The 16,441-nt window shown below is 41.0% G+C and overlaps 1 protein-coding gene across 1 annotated transcript in view; it reads left to right on the forward strand.

The window, feature by feature from the left end:
- Positions 1-16,441, forward strand: part of DLGAP1 (discs, large (Drosophila) homolog-associated protein 1) — a gene marked incomplete at its 3' end in the record, with an annotated part of 137,882 nt that overhangs the window by 95,129 nt on the left and 26,312 nt on the right. The window lies entirely within an intron of this gene.

The following is a 16,441-nucleotide window of genomic DNA, read 5'->3' on the forward strand; positions in this document are numbered from 1 at the left end:
GCAACGGCGGGCGAGTGGAGCCGGTGAACCACTGAGGCGCCTTCTGACCCGCGTCGCCACGTGCAGTAGATCAGCTTCCACGTAAAAAAGCCAAGCATGTGCTCCGTTACCTCTGTCCTGGAACGGGCGGTGGAGGGGACTCCCCTGCCTGCTCTGCCCGCGGTTCTGGCCCCACCGGAGGGCTGTGAATCTGGTAGGCGCTGCCCGTTAGGCTGGGGTTACGGCTGCTTGGTAGCACTGGAACGGGTGTTGCTGGCATACTGGCGATCTGAGTACTTCTGAACATACACGGTTACACGTTCACACTATAAATAGCCTGCAAATAACAAATATCCTCAAATGCTGGTTCTTATTTCAAATTCAAACCTGTTATGTTTTCATGAATTCCAAAGGGAAATATTTATTCTGTGCAAATTACATTTTTAACCCATAAACGACTAATAAAATATTTATAATCTTTATATTCTATTCAATAGCACATCAAAAATGGCATGGATATGTGCGTTTCTCCTCTCCGAGGCTGTGCACTAAAATGAACACAAAATGGCTACTTTCCATTGTGCTCTAGCCTCCTTAGTGACTAACGCGTTCGGTCTACAACAGAGAACAGGTCTGTATCTGCGTTCTGCAAACAACAGCTCTCTTCTGAGCAGCCAGACAAAACCCCCAAACCTGCCTACCTTCAAGTGCCAGGATACAAAAACTAGGGGTTTAATTTTATTTTCTGAAAGAAGCTAACCTGCAAAGAAATTTCTGTTCTTTTTACCCTCTGTTAGACACAGATGATTAGTCTGAAAGGTAAAGAAAATTCTCTGCAAGTAAATGAATCTATTCATACTTAGATGAGCTATTCTTCTGTTTTGGCAACCTGTGGAAGTGGTAATCTAATCATGCCACAGTACTAGTATCCAATATGCTGAAAGCTTGTAATTCACAGCTCAAGGGGAATGTGGAAGATAGTTGAGAATGCAGTAATTACAGGGCTGGTGCTAGAATGAGCAGTGAAATAATGTGTATTATTTTGTTCATAAGCACTTTTTTTTTTTTTTTTTAGCCCATAGCAAGCAGGTTGTGCGAGCAACTGAGCTGCAGGTTTTTTGTCTTTGACACAAAGCCGTAGGACATCTGGTGCTATTAACTGTAATTCCCTCCAGGTCCCAGTAACACCTTTATACAAATATATGCACATGCATATACACTTAGCTTAAAGCTGAAGAAATCTGTTTTCCAGAAAAACAATTTCTGAGTGTCGCTTTGTATGCTGTTCTGTGAAGTGAAGAACTGGTGGGGAACTAAGTTGTATTTGGATCCAAATCAGTTAGTGCTGGGGACACCAACCTCTTAACTCCAATCTGTGGTGTCAAAAAACCTAATTTCCCTGTAGATAAGGGTCATCTGGGCAGCTTCGCCCTTGTGTCGAAGGGTCCATGACACTGGCCGAGCCCTTGAAGCTCTTCTGCTCTCTTCCCGTAGCATTTCATTTTTGAGGTTCTAGCATTTTTTTACTGCAAGTTCTGTGTGTTTTCATTTAATTTGGGGGTGTTTTGTGGTTTGAGTCAGAATGGTCAGTGTTACAAGATACTTTGGGACTTAACATGTATTGTGTGGAAGCCGTGGACAGACCAAATAATCCCTCCCAGTCTCATATGCTGAGGAAGCTGACGATGCTACCCAAAAGGAGCATCCTGTAAGAAACCAAAGATATAGATCAAAGCTCTGGAGAAAAGCATGCCTTGAAATTTGTTGCATCATATAAGATGAGAACGAAAGCAAAACTCAAAGGCAGAGTTCAAGATGAGCATGGTTTTGTATGTGTATGCATGGGTGGCTGTATTTGTGTGTTCAGACAAGTAGATGCACACAGGTATTTAATATACTTGTGGACTCCCCCTTCTTACTCCACATCATACACTTCAAGCGCCTCGCCGACCTGTCACCCTAATGCGTATTATACAGCGTAGAGTAAGATTTTCCAAAAGCACTTCCAAGAATAGTAATGCCCATATTGTTTTTCTTAGAAAATCGCATGTGCACGGTAACAATTCATCTGGCCTCTGCCTCATCTGGCAAAGTACAAAAAAACATTGTGCAGACAAGAACATGTGTTAATGATGCAACTGATGTTAAATTGTCACGTAGGGTGAATTTCACACGTGGCAGGCTGTGGAAGGTCACGGGAAGCTCAGTTCTTGACCAAGTGGCATGCAGCAGTCTGAAGAATGTGAAATGTAGCCTTTTTAACCTAGCTTTTCTTTTGACAACATATAATTTATGGGGGAGGGGAAGTACCGTTGGCTCAGTTCTCCTTAGTGAGGCTAATACAATGTTCTAGGAGGTCTTACTTTTAACTTGTACCAGTGCAAGTGAGAAAAACAAAAAAAGCTCTGGATCATTTCAGAACAGCTTAGGACATTTTTTAAACCGAAAGCTCTTTGACTGTAATACTAACTTAAATTAGAGTGAATAGTGCCTTCCGTCCTGAAGGACTCTAACATGCCCAACAGACCTCAAGTCCATTCTGTTGTTTGAACATGGCAAGGTTTGAAATGATCCTCTTCTCATTTCCGTCATGACAGGTTTTGCACTTTTCCATTTATTCTCATAGGATTGTTCATCAATATAGATATTTATTTTCCCTTTTAAGAGTCTAAATTCCACTGCATGTGCTCAAAAACAGACACAAAGAGGTTCCACAGGGGCATATATAAAGAACATTAAGGGTATGCTTTTCCAACTTCACAATTTAAACTTTTATATAAAGAAAAATGTTTCTGTATTTCTTTCTTGAATGATGTACAAATATTAGAAAAGAAGAAAAAGGGAAAAAAAATCCTCTGGACCAGTGACTTTTTACTTGGATCTAGGAGATTAGAAAGAAATTGCTCACAAGAGGAAAATAGGGAGGAAAATATGGAACAATCTTGTCCTGTTGAGACGACACTTTTCTCTTGATAAACAGGTCAAATCAGCGGGTTCCCAGTCTCAAAGAAGACTGCTGTGGTGGCCTACTTGGCTGTTAATACATAGCACATTCAAGACATGTATAGAAAAGTCAACTGAATGGGATAACAAGGAAAATAGGACTCATCCACAGTCCTAAGCACTAAATTCAGGAACACTGTTAATAAAGTTCCTTTTTATATTATGAGTAGATTTCACTCCCGGTGTACATGGATTAAACAGCAATTTTACACACAAAAGAATGGCATTGTGGATGTAATAAGCTGTGTTTGAAATTACTAAAACCTAATTGTTCACGCTTTTTCTAATGATTCTGCAGGTGGGGAAGTCTGTGCCTTGAGAAATCTTAGATAGCAGCGAGTTCATGCACACACTTTGTTGCTCTTTTCTTCACCCAAATCATTCAGCCAAAGTACTTTGAATGTTGCCCTTTTTAGTGTTTCAGAGCTGAAGGGAATCCGAATCCGACCCGCCAGCACTTTGGCAGAGGTCGCGAGAGGAGACTTTTGGCTCAGTGTGCTGCCCTCCTCTCCCCAGCAAAGTCTCCCTAAATCTGGAAATTCTCCAAAAGTACTGTGGTTATTCCAGAATAACTCTTCATCTGGATACCCTTAATCCCAAATAAAAAGTGGGGGTGTAGTGGTTTGGTTTAAACCATTTCCAAAATGCGTAATTACTCCAGAGTAATAGCTCTTCTGGAAAGCGTCCAGCTCAGCTGGGTGCAGTGCAGCCGTGGATGATGCTGCTGTGACCTACAGCTAGGCACAGTCTGTGTATCCTCTTAGATCCCCGTGCTAAAAAGTATATGATATTAATATTGCTGGTAACAAGAGCTGACTGATTTACTCACTGGAACTGATTTTATTCTTGAATTTTTATTTATTCTTAATTTTTGTCGGTTCTAAGTTGTTTGCAAACAGTCTTCACTATTACACAGGTATTTGTTTATCATTTGTTAACAGACGATTTATGAAAAGTACACCCTGGCCTGTGGATTATTCATCATCTGTCCATTTTAATTATTTGCTATTTGTGCTGGGTGATTGGTATTTGACAGTCATACTACTCAGACTCTGTAATTTGATGAGAATAACAAATATGAATAACCACATGTTCTCAGCAGTGTTAACCAGGCAGATAGAGGTGCTGGTATTACAGACATCCTTCAAACGTCCGCGCAAACAGAAGTCGAGGTCATATACAGGTTTTCAAGCAAAGGAGAGCCAAACTGAACAGCCTGAGTTGAATCAGGTTGCGGGTTGCTCGGCTGAGCATCCTTGTTTTTGTCAAACGTTTGCAGCTACTTGTATTAGTGCAATTATTTATTTATTTTTAACGGATTAATTTGGACAAGAAGATCCAGGCCTGATTCTTCCCCTTTCTTTCACATCCCGTAAGCCCATGGGAGCATCTTCAGCCAGAGGTTTGGGTTCCTTTCTGATTCACCGTGAGCCAGTGAAGTCTCAGAGACAGATTTTTATTCCAAAAGAAACACCAAGTTTGTAGGAGGAATAGGTGTGTATGATAAAGGGGTCTTGTTAAGAGGAGTGACTAAGAAGTTTTATGCTGGGGCAGAAAATGGTAAGGAGAGAACTCAAAAACTGGAGCTTTGGTTAAAAATTTGATCTTTCCTGCATCTCATGCACTTAGAGGTGTGGAGGATTTGCTATGCACAGGTGAAATTGTACGGATTTGTAGGATTTGCATTGCTGGTGTTTGCAAAGATTTTGTATTGGCCTTGTGATCTTCAGAAAACATTTCTGTAGTCTAGAGATTCAAAAGGTCTAAATACTTTGAAGTGTCAAAATTCGTTTGGGCGTGTTTGCTTTCTCTTTTTATGTATTAAATAGGTGGCCTGGGTCTGCCTTTTAACTTAGCCAGCACAAAACGTCTGGGTTTATCTTTTAACTAAGCCAGTACAAAATGCATCATTCATTTTTTACAATTATGTAAAAGTGAGAAATGCTAATATTATTTTGCTGTCTAAGGGTTAGAGAAAAGGGAGGTTTATCCCAGGCTGAGACCATGAGCACTAATTCTGAAATGTCCGGCTAAAGGAAATTTTAAGTGGAAAATAAATGTTATGTGGTTTGGGAGAGAAAAATTTATTCACATTGGTTCTTTACTGTGACAATGCTTCTTGCCCTTGTGGAAATTATGTAAAATAAACCTCTGATTTTTGCCACTGGAATGATATAACATTAATTTAGCCATCAGGATTTCAGGATCTTTTTGGTAAGTTTTAAAATTTCCACCTCTACTAGACTGATGTGTTTTTTAAATAAAAAAGAAACAAAAAAATAGGGGAAAAAAAAATTTCTTGGACTATCATCAGGCATGCAGCTGATGGAGGCTCCAAGGAAGTTATGGGAGTTTGTGTCTGACATCTCCGACAAACTGTGAATCTGAATTTCTTCAAGACCTGTTTTACAGGCATTTCTTTAATAAATGGATAAATATGTGGAAAGAAATGAGAATGTCTTTCACTCAAACCTTGCTTAAAAGTAGCACAAGACTGGTCTGTCCTCTTCCATGTGTGCCAGGGCTACCATCTTTCTTTAAATGTCTTCTGAGAGTTGGTGATGTCCTCTTGCTAGTTCAGGACTCCCAAAAAGAAGTGATTTTTGTGCTCAGATTTATTGAAACGCTCTCATCTGTACACTATGGTGGCTGTAAATGAGACATCAGTGTTTTTTGTGCTCTGGACACTCAGGCTGATCGTTAGGAATTTCTCACGCCAAGCCCAGTGTTTTCAGCTGATTCGTGGCATTATTAACCAGGACTCTTGTGATAAAAACAAGCAAATAGATAAAAGGATGAGGTCACACTTTGACCTCAAACCTGTCACTGAGCAAGGACGTAACTTCATTCTGTAAAATGGAAAGATAGAAATCAGGTTTTGGTGTAGATTTTGGTTCCTCTCAACACAGAATACGTATTTCATACGGATTTTTCATATGCCTCATTCACCAAACAATTCCATTTTTTCTAGGTTTTGAAAAATGTTAATGTCCTCAAGCTTGAGTCCGTTTTGCTGTTTTACCTGAAATTAGGCCAAAGATAAGTATAATTTCTTGTGTAAACCCTTTGCCTACATTTCCTCCTCCTTTGAGAAGGGACTGGATTTCCCCCCCGGCAGCAGAGGACCTGTCCCGACAGGTGGCTGTTAGGAGGGCATCTCAGAACCTCATCAGGGGAGCCAGAACTTTTGAGCTGGGTCATAATTCTCTCTCTCAGGTGACAAGTCACTGTTCAGCCCGGAGCATGGATTTAGTCGTAATTGATCTTCTTCCCTTCCTTCTTCCTCTTGCTTTTGGTTTTGGTTTGGATTTTTAGGAAACACAGGAGGATAACTTGCTTGTTTTAGACGTTCCTGATTGGACTGCAACACCCCAAAAGTGATAAGTGTGCTGAAAAACGCAGTACTGGCTGCTTAAAAACAAGTCAGTACTTCCCTGGCTGAACAGAGGTTCTTGCTCAATACCCACATGATACTTTCCTTCCTGAATGCTGATTTGCCACATTTACGTTTATTAAAATTATCTATGAGAATAATAGAGTGTGTTGTTATACCTGCATGGCCCCTTTGAGTTACAGTGAACTGCATTGGAACTGATGGTAAAATGATACAAGTCAATTCTTGTGGTCCTTCATGGCAATTTATAGTAGCTAAAAAGTTGTGTTGTTTTTATCAAACACATTCTTCTTTTAGTTTGCATTGGCTTTTATTTTCTTGTCTTTGGCATTTGTACAGTTTCTTCCCAACATATATCTGATTAAAACACAGCAGCCCTTCATCATTGCTGTCATTTGAATAACTTTTAACTCTTAGCCAAAGTATTTAATAGAATCTGAGATATCAAGTAGCATAAACTAAGATTCTCGGAACAAGTTGGAAGGTGGACTTTTGAGACCATATGAAAGCAGTAAAGCCTTGATGCCATCAGAGACTGAGCAAAAAAGCTTAAATATGTACTTTCTTTAAAGAGTTTAAAGAGATTTGAGTCCTTCGCTGGATTGGGTGGCAAAGTGCTTTCTGCTGTGAGGGATCACAACCTATGCTCATCAGCATCATGAGGTAGTTTGCTTAATAAAGTAGGTGGCTACTGTACCAAAACTAGTACATTCCATCTCGTATCGGTTGTGTTAAACACATTTGAATAGTCTGTCAGAGCAATGACTTTCTTAATTGCCCAAAAGCCTCTGAAGAGCCTTAGGGTTGAATAACATGCAAAACTGGTGTCCCTACATTTCTGTACTCGCCGTGAGTACCAGGCCCCTAATGACTGGAGGAATATAACTGTCCTATATGTACATATACACTTGTCTCATAGTGCAGAACTTCCCCAGTGTGAGTCAGCTTTGAAAAGTTCATCAGCAACAGCGCTGCTCATTGTGTTCTGTGTTTTACTGGAGCTTTTAAAAAAATCCCAGATATAAAAGCAACTAAACCATGCAGGCACAAATGAACTCAAATAGAGCAACCCTGAGAACTGATTTTGACCCAGAAAATTCAAGAGGACTCTTAAACTTCACAAATCATTATTGGGTTAAATCGTACCTATACAATTTTTCAGTGGATTCAAATGGATGTAACTGATAACAATGTAGAGCTTGTTTGCACACAGTGGCATGAAAGGAAATCAGTTTAAAATCGTTGAACTGATACATTTAATTGGAATAAATTCTGAGGGAATCACTCTTATTTCCACTGCATTTTCATTTAAGTTGAAAAAAAGACTTTATCAGTCATACCCACTTCTAAATGTGTCCACATCAGGGGTGGGTTTGCAGCAATTTAAATTAATTGACTTCTAAGCCAATTTAGATGCATCACTAATCAAATTCTGTGAGACCAGCTTGATGCCAATGTGTGCAGTGATACAGAATTCCGCTTACCCTACCTTAAGTTTATTAAGTGTTCAGAAAACCACTGGGAGTGAAAACCAGTAGAAGCTTGTTTTCCTGCTAACATCAGCAGCAAAGAAAGAAGGTACATTTCCAGACTGAGGAAGAGGGAACAACTTTTACAGTCTTTTTTTTCTTGTACAGAAATCACACTTGGAAGTGCCAATACCCCAGCCAAGTACTGCCTTTTGAAAGTTAGTTGCAGCAAACAGCTTAAAAAGAAAATCCTTGCAGTATTATTGAAAACAGTGATGTCCAACTACGTTAATATCTACCTAACCTAAATGCTACATGATCAGATTACTCAGAGATAATTGGCTTGCTTAAGTCTCCCCTAGGTTCACAGGTTAGTTTCTGGGGTTCGCAGATGTAGAAGAGGAGAATCTTAATTATTCTGTAGTCCAACCTCCTACGTGACAAAAGCTGTACAATTTCAACCTGCAATTTCTCCATCAAATTCATGACAAGCTCCTCCTAAAATGACTGACCGCTAAACTTGCTTTATCATCAGGCAGCTCCATTGCCACGGTGGGAGGACGAGACATTGGCAGCAGAGGCTCAGGAAGGACAGAATGCAGTCAGTGCTTCTTAACGAACTGCGAAGGAGGGCACGACCCACGGTACTTGTTTCAGGAGGGCTTTAGTAGCATGTGGCCTTGGTTCTCATCACACATCTGCCCTGATAGCTCTCCAGGTTTGATAGGGTTCAAGTCTCCCCATGCATTGGCTGCTCAGATATTAAATATTCCATCTGTAACTGAAGGGAAACCATGTATACAGGACTATAGTAATATGTCTGGCACCAGTAGTTACAAATATTAGGTGATAATTTCGAGAAATAGCACCTACGGTAATGTGCCCTAACCGAGTGGCAAGTGTGGGCTCCACTGTGGCATGCTCCCTTTTGGCGTGTTGAAAGAGCTGCTGCTATAGTCTGGAAGTTAGGTTGTGTATTCACAGTTCAGATGAGATTTTCAAGAATCCAGGTCCAATTCAGAAATGTAAATAAGAGACAGGTTTTCAAGTCATTAGCCCCAGGAACTTGTGATGTGCACTTGTAGCAAGAGTCTTTACATTCAACCATTCCTCAGCAGGCAAAAAGTAAGTGATTCGTTTTTCAGAGCATGCTTGGATTTGAAACTTTTAAAATACATCTTCTTAGCTAAGGTGGCTAGATACTCGCAGAGAGTTCAACCCCCTGTTTTTCTGAAAATCCAGGCTTTGGTTCTTGCACTGTGTTTTTACTTATATAGCTGCTTACATATATGTGTCTGTATTTGGTTAGCATAACTCCACATTAAAAGAAAATTGCCCATTTTGTTTTATTAACAGTATTGCCAGTGGGAAAAAGATGCAAATTCTGGAATTTGAGAGTGCTGTGGTAACACATAACAAAGTGTTATATCAAAGTGCCAGTGAAGTTGCTTCCTGGAAAATATACAGGGAAAGGATCTGGTTTCATCAAGCTGCATATTATTACATTTATTTACTGTTACACATTCTTGGTCTAAGTGGGATAAACTACCGTATTTCACAAGGTTTCCTCTGTTTTGCATAAAAGCCTTTTATAAGATTAAAGTATTGATATTCAGAAAGCTTGTGAATTTTCTACCATTGTGATTTTATCACATGTAAGTTCTGAAACATAAAATATTTTTAAGTATCCTTTTTTTATCTAAAATTATAATGTTTCTTGTTTTCCATGACTGCTCCAAAATGGGGGGGGGGAAGTATGAAGGATTTGGTGAAGTATTTAAGTGCAGAAAGCATTTGAATGGTTTGCTAGACTTAGTTTAAGCTATAGATCAAGCAGTGTTTCCCTGATTTTCTAAAAAAAAAAATGCTGTACAGATGAAGAGAGATGTGTCCTGGTTTCAGATGGGATAGAGTTAATTTTCTGCTTAGTAGCTGGTACAGTGTGTATTGGAGGTAGTATGAGAATAATGTTGATACCACACGGACGTTTTAGTTGTTGCTAAGTAGCGCTTACCCTAAGTTAAGGATTTTTCAGTTTCCCGTGCTCTGCCAGCGAGCAGGTGCACAAGGAGCTGGGAGGGAGCACGGCCAGGACGGCTGACCCCAACGGCCAAAGGGATGTTCCATACCATATGACGTCATACCCAGTATAGAAACTGGGGAGAGCTGGTCGGGAGGGGCCGATCACCGCTGAGGGATCGCTGCTGGGGCATCGGTCAGTGGGGGGTGAGCAACTGCATTGTGCATCACTTGTCTTTTCTTGGGTTTTGTCCTTTTGTTATATTCCTTTTCATTATTATTGCTATTAATGCATTTTATTAATATTATTGTTAGTATTATATTTTATTTTGCTTTAGTTATTAAACTGTTCTTATCTCAATCTATTTGCTTTTTTACTTTTTTGCGATTCTCCTCGCCATCCCGCTGGGAGGTGGGGAGGAGTGAGTGAGTGAGCGGCTGGGGGGTGTTTAGTTGCTGGCTGCGGTTAAACCACGACAAGACGGCAAATAGTTCACGTGCTAACTAAAAAAGACCACAGTGCTGTATTGGTTTTTCTCTTTTTTTTTTTTCACTCTTCTCCAACATGCTTCATTGCAGGTAGAGGCTGATGTTCTGTATCAGACACCTTCTACCATGACTGTTTTAAAGCAGTTTGAATCTTCGAAGCTCTCAGAGAGCATCTGTCTGGAACAGACTCACATCCTCATCCCTGCAGTTCTTGGTGGTGGTTTTTCAGATGCTTTATTGGTAGCCAGAGTTTAAGGACCAGGCCAAAATAGTTTCACCTCTGACTTCTCTCTCAGCCTGGCTGAATTTCGGTTTGAGCAGCTGTTTGTATGTCATCTGTGGGTATATAGCTTCATCATGTCCCATGGGCCAACGGCCAGGATCAAACCCATCCATAAAGTGCCATGTCCACAGGTACGGTCCAGCTCCATCTCATGGAGAGAGCTGCTGGCGGGGGAATGGCAGAAGCAAATGCTACTGCTGACCCCTCCAACTGCTCGCCCCAGGTAAAAAGGCAAGGGAGTTCATATGCGTTAATGGAAATTAAATCTAGGGTTTGCACGTGGTCGTATTCTTACCTATTTTATCTCTGTCTTCCAAAGAGATAAAGCCAAGCCCTAATTGCTTAACACCAGTAAAGATCGCAGTTTTTAGGAGTAAATTATTATAAGCCATCCTAGCAACGATCCACGTTGGGTAATGACTTTCAGTTTATGTAAAATCTTTTTTCCAGAGTTTCAGTTGTTTATAGACTTCTTGGCTTTGAGGCCAAATGAGTTGAATTGGTTAAGTTGTGTGCTGTTAATGTACTGGTAATATTTATGTATAGAGAAGTTCAGCTATGGCTATATAGCAGGAGGAGTGAAGTGGATCTCATAGGAAGCCTACATGCACTGAGTTTTGTCTGTGCATCCATAATTTGTGGTGATACCCTAGTGAGAAACTCCATTTAGCAGACATCCTTGGCTGTCTCACCTATTCTCTGTATACTAGTTCAGCTTCCCTGGGATAGCGATTAAACTTCTGACTGGCATCAGCAGCTTCCAGCAGCAGACTTTAAAAGAAAAAGAAAATCTGCTGGAAAAATATTCACCTGTCATCCACTGACTACGCACGTGCAGATTTTCTAACTCGATCATTTGAGATGCAGGATGAGCCGTATTTAGTCTCACCCCTCTCCCAGGTTTCAGGGGGTCCTTTATTGTATCCAGCTGGGAAGCTGAAGGACAAAAATGTCCAGACTTATGAAAAGGTCATGGGATATTAAATCTGTGGTGCTATTGTGTGCAGGAAAGATAGTTGAGATACTTTGTATAGATTTCTGCAGGATTTTAGTTATCAGTTGTGCCCGTTTCCTAACGCAGGGTAGCTTAGGCTTTTGTCAGATAAGATATCTGGCTTGGCGGCGGGGGGGATATGGAAAAAGCATGGCCTTGGCAGAGCTCCTGATGGTGTGGTACATAGATTTCAGTAGTTCTCATTTGGGATAATGACATCCGTAACTCACTCTGGTATTATTCCCTTGGGCAGTTTAGACCTTCTTATAAAAATCTTTATTTCAGTTTTGTAGTAGTAAATCTCTACATCCTCAGAAGCCATCTGCTATATGAAAATAGGTTTTTTATTAAGAAAATGCATGCTATGTTTTCATACCCATTTTTTGCATGTAAAAATAACAATACAGGATCTGAAACCCTATTTCCAAGCATCCCCCCCCAAACCTCAACAAAGTAAGGAAATAAGTGCGTGGTAAAGCGAATAACAGCTCTGTTTGAGTCTGACAAGCCAGCTCAAGCACTGCACCTCTGTGTGGGGAGCTGGGGGGCTGCAGTTGTGAGGCTCGGGTCTGCTTGGAGGTGCCCACATCCACGGTTTGTGTTGGGGTTGTGTGGGGTGCGAGGGCACGGCCGTTAACACGCCGGTTTTACAGACAGTAAGCGAGAAGGCTGAGGTCCGTCTGTGCGGGATGGAAGAACTCCTGCCTTGTACCTTAATACCTCGTTGTGCACAAGTTGTGTCCTTTGCTGCTCCTTTCAAACTGCGGAATGAGTCCTTTTTCTCAAGAGAAACACTATTATGTTAATTAACTTTAAATTTGCACTTTCATTTATTCTTGTGTTTGTTAACCAAGTTTATATGAGACTGCCAAATTAGAAAGATATTGCTTACATATCTCATCACTTGAACTGTTCAAAGTACTTGATGAATGTGATCTCTTCACAAATATTAATCTGCCTTGGGGTTCTCCTGAGCACCCGTTCACTGGGCTAAAACTTTGTGTTTGCGTGCTGATGTTTGCTCCCGAGGGCTCATCTCCCTAGTGAGCATGTTTAAACAACTGAAGTGCTCTTACAATGAAACATTCAAATTCAAGCCTTTATTATTATGCAATCTGGGATTATTTTTTTTATCATTAGACTTCCTTCTGAACTGGGTGGTTGACACTCCCTGTTCCAAATTCCTGTCCCATGAGCTAGTTGTTTGGAAATACTGGCTAGGAGGACAAACCCCCTGACTTTTTTTTTTTTTTTTAATCTGGAGAAAGTGCTTTTTCATTAGGTATTTGGGATTAAACTGTAACCCAAAGGCAGGCTACAGAAATAGGATAAAGATCAAAAGGAACAGGAGAGCGTTACTTGGTAGATTAATACAGCTGGAACCGGTGGGCCTGATTCAATGTGCTTTGGGAGTCAGAGGATTCCTGCACATGACTTAACTAGTTTCTGGATTAAACCTTGCATATGCCCTAGGAGAGGAATCTGTACCTGCTCCAGCAGCATGTGCGCTCTGGAAAATAATATGAAAAGCTAGTCTGTATTGTGACAGACTAAGGGTTCATATACATGTTTGCCATTCCGAAAAAGGTATTCCTGATTAACTCCACATCTAAACAATTTTAATGAAAAACGAGACGACTTTGAGTTGACTCTCTACTCGGATCAGTTTCCGTACAGAACTTCGCCCCTTGATCCACATCCAAGAACATCTTTATCGGGCTTTATACAGCCCTTTAAATTCACTTCCTGATGTGAATTAAACTAACTTTCATGTGCAAAACCCCTTGAAAGTTCCCTGTGTGCCAAATGAGGATTTCTCCATTTTTTTCACGCATCCCATGATCCTGTAAGCTCCTCCTTCAGCGTCCTCCTGCCAGGCAGTCCATCTCTGCTGCAGGAGAGCTGGATGGATGAGCTTCCCCTTTGCCCGCGGGGGCAGAAAGCAAGGTGATGTGCTCTTCGCGCACCGACTGAACGCTCGGGCTCTCTTGGCTGCACAAGGAGAGCGCCAGGGCTTTGTCATTTTTCTTGGGGAGTACTTGGTTGTTTTTTTTCCAAGTGGCTTAGCCTTTAAAATACCGTAGCCTCTTGAACAGCCGGCAGATCCTTCAGGTTGCCATGTCACAAGTTGCCAGCTTCTCGACAGCACCCGGAGAAAAACTGAGGCACGGCATCCCTTTCGTTGTTGTGCTTCAGTCGCTCGGAGGGCTCAGCCAGCGACGACATTTCAAGCACAGCTGCCTCCGACAGCGGCGGCGGCCCGAGCATTGTTTTGTTGTCGTTTCTGCCGAGGAGCAGCAGGAGCTTACATCATTTCCAGTAATGAAGTGCCTGGGGTTCTTTTATGACTTGCACACTCTGCTTCTCCGGAGCTGTACAGTATGTGCTGCATGACTCCAGGAAACTGAGGATTTGTTTTGACTTGCTAAAAGAACATTTGCTGTTTCTCTTTACAGTTGCACCGTATGACTTGTCAATTCTCTCCTCCTCTTAAGAATAACTTCAGATTTAATTAGCTGAGTGCAAACATCTTTCACTGCAGTGTGGATTAGACTCCTCATTGAGTACATTTACCAACAGAATGAAAGACATCTTAATCAGGCGTTTCTGTATTTGTACTGCTGTGTCCAGAGTGCCCGGTAGCTGTCGATAGACAGTTGCTATTGACTCCCTTTCTAGCGGGGCATGACCAGTGACGTGGGGACCACTCTTGTTAAGGCTTGCTTTTTGGTTTTGATGCTCTCCCTCCTACCTAAGGGCATTTTTCGAGTGTGTGTCATTCTTATTTCTCTATCTGCTGTGTAGGAAAAATGATACTTACGTGCCTCGCTGGGATGTCCTGAAGGTGCTGGCACATCCCCAGGAGTTCCACAGTGACCTTGCCTAGCATTTTTTAAATGGTGTAATTTATACTTTACAGAATTGCAAAGTAGCATTGCACACCAATGTCTATTAGACAAGTTTGGCACCATCTTCCCAAAGCGTTACCTGGATATATGGATGTGTATGTGCTTTGAATTCTTCAGTGGTGAATTTCCACCACTCCGAGAACATTCTCCAGACCACGAACCACCTCGGTCGTTTCTGGATTATCATCCCCCTAGCAGCAGCCTCCACAACTCTCTGTAAGTCCTGGAGTAAATCCGTGTGCTGCAGCAAGAGCAGCTGATTTACCTGAATGTGCACAGTCGCAACAAATGCTTTTTGGCAGCATCAAAACCAATGAAGAACAGCACAAAATTCACAATCCCCTTTGTGAAATTGTCATCCTTCTGTTAGTTCCAGATATTGGTCTTGTCATAAGCACTTTAAAAAACACCTTTAACCCCTATCAACTATTCACTTCCCCAGAGTTAAAATTTGACAAGTTCATTTTTAGCCATCTCTTCTCTCAAAGATGCTGTGGTTTCTGTTTGATTCTTCAGAAGTGAATCATAGTTTCAAAATCCTCACTACCTCAGTGAAACACTCTTTTTCCATTAGCATTCAACGTGTTTAACATGGGTTCAGACATGTTATCAGAAACTTATACTAGAGTCCTTTAAAAAAAAACCATGTGATTTCATGCCCTGGAAACACCTTTTACGCTATAACTATTCCTACAGCTATCGGGAGATATGAGGCATATGGATCTGAGCTAGTCAAATTAATACCATAATGGCTTCTGGCTCGGCAAGCACATACAGTGCAAACAGAGAGCAGAACAGCTGTAGTAGAGTTACCTTTTATGTGGGTGGCACAGACGTCTGCCAATTAAAATGATCTGATGAATCATTTCTTGCCGTATGATTACTGTTAATAAGAATTTATGTTAACATGTTTGTGTCTGAACTTTGCACAGGTTCATGCGTGCATTTATTTTCTTAAAAAATAGAGCATATCATGATTGTTTTTTGTTCTTAATAGACTTTCTTTCCTCTTTTGAAAGCATTCCAGGACTTCAGTAATGCAGAGCTGCCAACTATCCCTTAAAGGAAGATGTTTTTCTCTTCATGTACTGCTTTCTGCATGTAATTCTGTATACACAGGCCAATCGTTTTTTACCTGGGAACCTCAAGCTAAGCTTCTAAATCCATATACCAGCACTTACAAAGAGACCATGGCCTTCAAAATTTGAAAAGAGGAGTCCTCATAAACTTTCATTAAAGCCTGTCTTGTTGCAAACATTTATACCTACACTTTCCTTTAAGTAGTCCCACTAACAGGCTTTAGTCACTGACTTCATTACGCTAACTCCCTGTGTGTAAAACCAAGCATCTTTTTTCCAGAACTGATATGTTATACTTATGATGAGAAATTTAGGTGTGGCAAAATGTTGTTTTAAATATGTCCTCAGCAGCTTACAAAGCATTTCAAAGTATTTGAGAAGCATGTGCAACAAGTGAGACCTTTTATAGAAAGAAATACACAAGTCCAAGCATGGTGAGTGTTAACAGACTTTGACCTAGGATGGTTTGGGGATGTCTCTCTGATCAGAAAAATGTCGTTTAAAATTCTACATAAGCTTGGTAAATACAATAGGACAGGGCAGAGAGGCAGAAAACAGTTGCAATAAAACTGCATGAAGTACAGTTTAGCTAGGGTAAGTGGTTGGAGACTCATCATCCTTGTGAATCTTGCTTGCAAGCCATGGGCAGAACAAACATCTTGGTGAAAGGACTTGTTCCCATGGGACTTAGAACAGTTAGTAGAAAATATACTGGAGAAAATAATCCTAAGAAGACTAAGGAGGAACTTGGCAAACAGAGAATTTCTTTCCCTCTACTGACAATTCTGCCACTCACATCAGCCGGAACAGAGGGCACTGAGCA

This window comes from Cariama cristata, unplaced genomic scaffold, assembly GCF_000690535.1.
Source record: "Cariama cristata isolate BGI_N322 unplaced genomic scaffold, ASM69053v1 scaffold996, whole genome shotgun sequence".
Taxonomy (NCBI): domain Eukaryota; kingdom Metazoa; phylum Chordata; class Aves; order Cariamiformes; family Cariamidae; genus Cariama; species Cariama cristata.